The sequence below is a fragment of the Schistocerca nitens genome, chromosome 2 (genome assembly GCF_023898315.1).
Source record: "Schistocerca nitens isolate TAMUIC-IGC-003100 chromosome 2, iqSchNite1.1, whole genome shotgun sequence".
Classification (NCBI taxonomy): Eukaryota; Metazoa; Arthropoda; class Insecta; order Orthoptera; family Acrididae; genus Schistocerca; species Schistocerca nitens.
The window spans coordinates 697,192,606-697,199,813 of record NC_064615.1 but is presented as its reverse complement, the minus strand read 5'-3'; the positions used below and the strand labels follow the sequence as shown (position 1 = coordinate 697,199,813).

The window sequence follows — 7,208 nt, the reverse complement described above, 5'->3', positions numbered from 1 at the left end:
AATATCACAAAAAGGCAGTCTAGGGGGTGACTAGGAGAATAAGAATATCGTGAAGAACAAAGCGGGAATTATATCAAAATATAAGAAGGAGCAACATTCAAGCTGCAGCAGTCTATTACAAACAGTATTGTAAGGTGATTAAATGTTATTAGGGAGACAAAAAAGTATTTGGTACGCAAATAGAATAAATAATTGTCAGAATAAAATTAAAACCATATGGTCAGTCGTGAAGGAAGTGTCAGGTCACCAGCACCAGTTTGAGGATGTAAAGTCAGTGTGTAGTAGAAATGTTTCAGTTACTGTTAAGTCGGTTATATTTACAGTATTTAATAATCACTTTCTGAATATAGCAGGTGAATTAAATAGAAGCTTAGGTCCTACAGGGAATCCGATAACTATCTTAACAAGTAGCTTTCCGAGACTTACCTGAAATACATCTCCATGAATCTTACAAGGGGGCGGTTGAGTCAGTAATTAAATCACGAAAGGCTGAAGACTCTCATTGATATAGCAGTGTACCTAGCAGAATAACAAAGTACTGTTCTGCAGCAGCCCAGTACTTAGCCATACCGATTAGAGAGCTCAGTAGTGAAGCCACTTTATAAAAAATTAGAAAGGGATAATGTAGGCAGTTTTAGACCTATTTCTATGCCATCAGTGTCTGCTACGTTATTGAAGAGGCTGTATGTACTAAGGTAGTTGATCATTTCAATACACATAATATGCTGTCATATGTACAATTTGGTTCTAGAAGTGGTTTAACAACTGAAAATGCTGTAGTCTCTTTTCTCTGTAAGACTCTGGATGTATTAAATAAAAGGCTGCGAACGCTAGTCATCTTCTTTGATTTAACTAAGGCGTTTGATTGTGTTGATCACAAAATGTTACTGCAGGAGTTGGACCATTAGGGATTAAGGGGAGTACCTCGCAACTGGTTCACCTCTTACTTTAAGAACAAACAGCAGAAGGTCATTCTCTGCAGTACTGAGAACGGCTACTACGTGCAGTCCCAATGGGGCACAATTAAGTGAGAGCGTTCCCAAGCGGTCGCTGCTGCAGCCGGTACTGTTTCTTACTTAAATGATGTACCTTCTAGTATTACAGTGATTCTAAAATATTTCTGTTTGTTGATGACACCGGCTCGGTAGTGAAATATGTTGTATTCAGTATTGACATGGCTTGTAGAAAATATATTGATACCTAGTTACAGTAAGACTCAGTTCTTACTGTTTGTAACACACAATTCAACAAAAATTGATATTTTGACTACACAGAATGGAATATGATTAGTGAAAACTGTTGAAATTCCTATTCTTTCAGGCAGACACTAAGATGGCGAGGAAAGTCCATGTTCAGGATATTGTTGAAAAATTAAATGCTGTTTTATTTATTATTAGAACAGGATCTTAAATAAGTGGTATTTCAGCACGAAAGTAGTCAACTTCGCTTATTTTCATTCGCTTATGAGATATTATAATTTTTTTTGCAGTAACTCTTCTGAATCAAAAAGCCTATTTTAGGCTCAGAAATGAGTGGTTCGTGCAATATGTGGTGTAAATTCAGGAACACCCTGTTCAGTTCTGACCTCAGCCTCTCCTAAAAAATTCTGTAATGTCGTTTGTTGTTAACAATATCAGCTTATTCCCAAGAATTAGCACATTTTACTCAGTTAATAATTGGCAGAAATCCAATTTGCATTAGCAACGCACCTGCTTGACTCTTGTACAGAAAGGCATGGAGTATTGTGCTACATTTATTTCCAATAAGCTGGCGCAAGAACATAGAAATTTTTGCAGTAATCTACGCACTTTCCCATACAAACGGAAGAGTTACCTCACGACTCACTCCGTCTATTCTGTCGAGGAACTCATGGAAAAATTAAAAAAAATTAAGCTGATTGTGTGTCACATTGTTAATTATGTTTATTGTCTGCATCTAGTTCATATACGTTTCACTTTATGTATTATTGCTCTTTTGTTATAGCTACATGTACTGACTAGTTCCATGACCATGGAACTTGATCCTCTATTTGGTACTAATAGAACATGAGATATAAAATTTTAAAAAAGTAAAAAAGAAAATCATCCAGATAATTGTACCCAAAACAGGATCCCCAAGACAATAGTGTGGCACCTGTGGCCAAACCAAAAGGTACACGGCCACAGCGAAGGGCTTTGACTCCAGGATAGGCCTAATTGAGATCTAGCACTGAAAAATATTGAGCATCCGAAAACCAGGTGAAATAGTGCTATAAATCAGGAAGGTTAATTGACTCTAAAACCACTTTCCAATTCAGCTGACAATAGTCAACCATCAGCTGACACTCCTTACCACTGGCTTAAGCCGCTGAAAATGTAGGAGAAGCACGGGGAGACACAGATGACCAGATTGTAACTTGCTGATTAATTATCTTGTGAAGTTCTTTCACTTCGATAAAGCAGCTCACACAACAGAATCCTATCAGTCGACTGAATCACATAGTCTTATCCCTGGGTACCAGCCTACCGGCTAATACCTCCGGATACTGACCTCAAACCCGTAACAAGACCCTATCCTGCCTCGGGTTCGAAATGCGGGAGTTCAAACGGAGCATCCTTTTTCTTTAACGGAGCACAGGGACATATATCCTGGCGACATTTATGACCACACAAATGATACTTTTTCCCAGGAGAAACTATAACATAATTTGAAACTTTCTGGCAGATTAAAACTGTATGCCCGACCGAGACTCGAACTCGGGACCTTTGCCTTTCGCGGGCAAGTGCTCTACCAACTGAGCTACCGAAGCACGACTCACGCCCGGTACTCACAGCTCTACTTCTGCCAGTACCTCGTCTCCTACCTTCCAAACTTTACAGAAGCTCTCCTGCGAACCTTGCAGAACTAGTACTCCTGAAAGAAAGGATATTGCGGAGACATGGCTTAGCCACAGCCTGGGGGATGTTTCCAGAATGAGATTTTCACTCTGCAGCGGAGTATGCGCTGATATGAAACTGTGAGTACCGGGCATTAGTCGTGCTTCCGTAGCTCAGTTGGTAATGCAGTCTGCGTTCGGCAGGGCAGCAGTGCGCACCGCGCTCGGCCGTCCACGCCGCTGCGCGCGCGGAGTGTTTTGTTTACTTCCTCGTCACAGCGCTTCTCAGTCGAACAAGCTGTAATGGCCAACTCTTACAGGAAGAACACTCTTATGTTCACCTTCTCAAACGAATACGCACGACCCAAAGCACTGGCCGTCGAACGCTTCCTACGCGAAGACGTGAAGATCCCGCGTGACGAACTCATCGGCATACACCTATCAATCATTAGCAGTGTCGTTTATGTTAAGATGACTTCCGACGCTGCCTGCAACGAGATCATTCAAAGGACGCGACATGGACTAAAATTTCGGCACTCCGACGGAAACGTCGGGCCTGTGGATGTCGACCATGCAGGACTTGGCCTTCGGACGATCCGTGTATTCGAACTGCCTTTCGAGGTGAATGAAGATGAAGTCATCGCGGCGCTAAGCCCGTTCGGAAAAGTCCAGAGCCACGTAGCCGAGACATGGGCACAGTTTACGACGTATCCGGTGCTTAATGGTGTGAGACAAGTCCGAATCGATCTCAAACGGCACGTTCCATCGTACATTTCTATCGGCGGCTGCCGTGCGGTGGTCATTTACGACGGACAACCACCTCGAACATGTTCCGGTTGTGGCAAAGAAGGCCACGTCCGTAATGAATGCCTGCAACGCCGCATCACACAACTAAGGCCCGACGATACGAACACCGACAGAACCACGACCACCCTTCCAGTCACCTATGCGGCGACACTGCACGTCCAGCCCTCACAAGGCGCCGTTCATGAGCGTCTCTCTGGTCCGATACACCCGGAGGCGTCCCAGCACCTTGACACCGGCGATGCCGCCCGTGAACATGTCCAACAGCCGGACACACCCCCGTTAGAAGATCACAAGGATACCAATGAGAGTGTTCTGGAGAATGAAGACCGCATCATAGCACCCGCGGCTTTTGTACCGGAACGACGTGACTCTCTTCCTTCCTCAGACACCGAAACTCATTGCCGAAAGCAGAAGTCGCCCAAACGACGAAAAAAACGCCGCAAGACGTCAGACTCGACCATTGAGCCCCCTCCACAGGACGAAGAGATGACACATCACTCCGGCGGAAAACACGATAACACTTTCTCCTCTGCCACGGAGACGCGTCATCCACAAGACGGTGAACCGTCCAACAGAGATCGCGCGCAAACCCCGCGCCCAGAAGCCATGGAATATAGCACGCCTGTTGTCACCGACGCCATTGAGGCGACACGGCCAGCGCTGCCACCTCTCGCCGATGTCAAACCTGTCGGACACCTTTCATGGGCGGATGACACGGATTTCCCACCTCCATCTGATGCGGAAATGAGATCTGTTTCTCCGTTAGACCAACACTAAAACGGGGGAAGTTTCTACGGCGACTCCTGCGACTTCTATGGACTTCCAGCATCCACCACAACATTCTTCACCAGCTACGAACCTATCGGCAGCACGGATCCCCCATCAGGCTTACCGAATAGCTACTATCAATACTAATAATATCGGCTCCCACGTTAAACTTCAACTGCTCCGTGACACGCTAAGAGCAGCGGACATCGACATCGCCCTGTTACAAGAACTGAGGACAGCGACTTGGACTGGGTGTTATGGATATGAGACGTACGCCGCCCCTGCAGCTATGGAACACTTAGGCGCAGCCATCCTCCTCCGAGAAGGAATTGCAGTTTCCGATGTCGCATACCTCCCAACAGCGCGAGGGGTGGCCATAACAGTTGAAGGACTCAAAATCATAAATCTCTACGCCCCATCGGGCACTGATAAACGGAGGGATCGCTCCCAGTTCTACGTAGAAGATATCACGCCTTTATTCCTCGGTCGATACGATCATCTCATCGTAGGTGGAGATTTCAACTGTGTTCTCGAGCGCACAGACCAATACCCCCATTTCACCACATGTCCCGAACTTCGCTTCCTCGTCCGCCGCCTTTGTCTCCTCGACACTTGGCGAGTGGTACACGGCGTCCGCCCGGGGTATACACACATCACGAGCCACTCCGCCAGCCGACTTGATAGAATATACATCTCTAACGCTCTAAAATCAGTTCTCCTCGACGCAGAACGTTGGCCGTCTGCCTTTTCGGATCATGACATCTATATCTGTACCATGAACCTACGTCGACAATCTATATGGCGCAGTGCAGGACCTTGGAAACTCAATGTCGCGCTACTGCGGGACCCTGAATGTCGACAACAGGTCACCGACACGTGGCACACCTGTGTTCAACGCATTATGCGTTACGAGACCACACTGCAGTGGTGGTTGCTGTGCGCCAAACCGGCCATACGACGCACATTGACACACTATGGCAGAGCCAAAGCCAGGTGGAATCACCAAACAACTGATTTCTACTATAGCGCTCTACGTGAACTCATGGATCATCCTCCATCCCCGGATCGCCTCAAAGAAGCTCAACGCATCAAGGCAAAGATTTTATCCTTGACCAGATGCCGTCTAGAGGGAGCCATTGTACGAGCCCGCAGCCAAGACAGGATTAACGGTGAAGACCCTTCTATGCATCATATTGTTCAAAATGTTCGTCGACGCCGACAGGCTTTAATGTCAACTTTAGACTTACCTGATGGACGACGGCTGACTTCGCAAGCTACCATTGCGGATGCATTCACAACGCACTATCGACTTTTCTATCAAGAAGTACCTGCCGGTGCAGAGGCCATTGCTGAGGTTGCCCAGGAGACACTTGGTACTATAAACGCAGCAGCTGCAACCCTCCTGACTGCTGAAGTGAGCACCGACGAAGTCCAAGGCGCTGTGGCCAAGGGGTCTCTGAATCGATCTCCCGGCCCGGATGGTTTACCTCTCGAATTTTACAGAACCTTCCAAGATTTGATGATGCCACGATGGAGGGACATGTACTGGGAACTTTTGTCCGGCGCGGCGAACCCGCCACCAATGTTCATGGAAGGCTTACTTGTACCAGTCCCGAAACCCGCAGGAGGAACACGACTCGACAGTTATCGGCCGATCACGTTACTCAATTCGGACTTCAAGATTTTTACACGCCTTCTAGCAATGCGACTCAAACGTATCTTACGGGACATTGTTTCCCACGAACAAACATCCTTAGGCGGCGATCGTAATATACAGACAGCCCTCAGTGAATATCGAGATGTGATCGCTGTGGCAACACACTCGCGACTGCCAGGCGCTTTAATCTCCATCGACTTCCAACAAGCGTTTGACCGCGTCAATCATGCATTCCTCAACGCAGTGATGGACCGAATGGCAATTCCCCCGACGTTCACGCAAGTGATTATGCGGCTCCTTCGTGGAGCAACGTCCAGACTTCTCGTCAACGGCAGACTTACAGAACCTATACGGATTGAACGCTCAGTACGGCAGGGTTGCCCTTTGTCGACGGTGCTTTATGCCATTGCGATGGAACCACTCATTTGCGGATTACGGCGACGTTTGACAGGTATTCCACTCCGGGATCATATGTTCCGCTGCCGAGCTTACGCGGACGACTTGGCCCTCGTCGTACGTTCAGCGGCTGACGTACAAGATGCGATGCAGTGGATTACCCGTTACAGTGCAGGGGCAGGAAGCGTTATGAACGTGGCAAAATCATGCGCCATGAAGATCGGCCGCGGCCTTCCCGCAGACAGCGTAGTTCCATTTCAACTGGTGGACACCCTTCGTTGTCTCGGATTGGTGTACACGCGAGACATTCGCCGCACCTCGGCGATCAATTTTCGGGCGCTGCTGCAACGCATCCGGGCCACCATACAAATCACATACTACGCCCGCTGAATATGTGCCAGAGAGTCACCTTCGTCAATACCCATCTGGCAGCTCGGATACCCCATATGGCGCAGATTCTGCCCATCACTGCGACAATGGCGGCCAGGTTACAGGCGGCATTCGGCTACTTCATTTGTTCTGGACACATCTTCAAAGTCCAGTATGAAGCTCTCACCTTACCGAAGCGGGATGGTGGCCTCGATCTGGTTAATGTGAGAGACAGGACTACGGCACTTTACACCAATACTATGCTCCGGTTATGGAAAAGCCAAAATGCTAGTTTTACTGGAATGTTGACCACCGAGCTCGCACCTGTTTCGAGACGCCCACCGACGTCTTTGGCAC

The 7,208-nt window shown here is 47.5% G+C and overlaps 1 non-coding gene across 1 annotated transcript; it reads right to left on the bottom strand.

Annotated features, from left to right (window-relative positions):
* Positions 1-2,714: 2,714 nt before the first annotated feature.
* On the bottom strand, positions 2,715-2,789 carry Trnas-cga (transfer RNA serine (anticodon CGA)). The gene has a single exon. It is a non-coding gene; the product is annotated as a tRNA-Ser (tRNA).
* Between the last annotated feature and the right edge of the window lie 4,419 nt (positions 2,790-7,208).